The following is an 891-nucleotide window of genomic DNA, read 5'->3' as shown; positions in this document are numbered from 1 at the left end:
CTCGAATATGATTCCAGTTTGTCTTACAATAATACATGATATATTTGTTAGGAGACTTACCAACAAATTAATAAAGTAATATACAATTTCCAAAAAGTTAATGAAGAAATTATAACGCTAAGACAACATAATGCATGCAGAAAGAATTATTTGAGTCAGAAATAATGATTTGAGCCAGTCAAGAAATTGAAAAATAGGTCCAAAATTTTAATACTCTATTCTGTGTAAAAAAATTATTCAAATTAATAAACTAAACTAAATTTAATAAATTCCTCAAAATCTCAATTAATAATAAATTTCTCAAAATAATGGATGTGCATTCCCTGTAGAGTTGAGTTGTAGCTTCTATGAATTTTACAAAAGGCGATAAGCAATACAGAAAGAGGATATTAGTTGTAATTAGTCCAAAATAGAAAAGAAACATTAAACTTGGGACTGGGTGGAGTTCGCCAGACCGGAGCAATAGTGCAACGTTAGGGCGACACTTGAGAGTCCCAGTAGCAAGCTTCAATGGTGACCCTTCCCCTCAAAAAGTAGATTAAATATCCTGTGAGTCATTAGCTCACATATCAGATATTAAACTAATAAGAACAGACAATACACTTGATCATAGCCAAAAGTCCGAGTAAGCTATAACTTCCTATGTTCACGCTTGTTGTATTTATAAGCACCGTCTCCCTTGCGTCCTTTTATACCTCAACCATGTGGGATATTATAGCTTGTCAAATTTAAGCTTCTTCTGGTCAAACACCTACACCTTTGCCGCATAAGGATAGTCTATATGGCAAAAGTTTTTGGTTAGTCACGCTTTATGTCTCCCTGTCTTTGCAGCATATTTACATTTTAGTCACCGATTTCCAATATTTTATTATCATTTCAAATTTGAGGTCC

The 891-nt window shown here is 33.1% G+C and overlaps 1 non-coding gene across 1 annotated transcript; it reads right to left on the bottom strand.

The window, feature by feature from the left end:
- Positions 1 to 439: 439 nt before the first annotated feature.
- Positions 440 to 634, bottom strand: LOC120128169. Its single transcript, XR_005516607.1, has one exon. It is a non-coding gene; the product is annotated as a U2 spliceosomal RNA (small nuclear RNA).
- Positions 635 to 891: the final 257 nt, after the last annotated feature.

The sequence above is a fragment of the Hibiscus syriacus genome, unplaced genomic scaffold (assembly GCF_006381635.1).
Source record: "Hibiscus syriacus cultivar Baekdansim isolate YM2019G1 unplaced genomic scaffold, ASM638163v2 tig00001478_pilon, whole genome shotgun sequence".
Classification (NCBI taxonomy): Eukaryota; Viridiplantae; Streptophyta; class Magnoliopsida; order Malvales; family Malvaceae; genus Hibiscus; species Hibiscus syriacus.
Note: the sequence above shows the minus strand (reverse complement) of the source record. Positions and strands in the feature narration are given on the sequence as shown.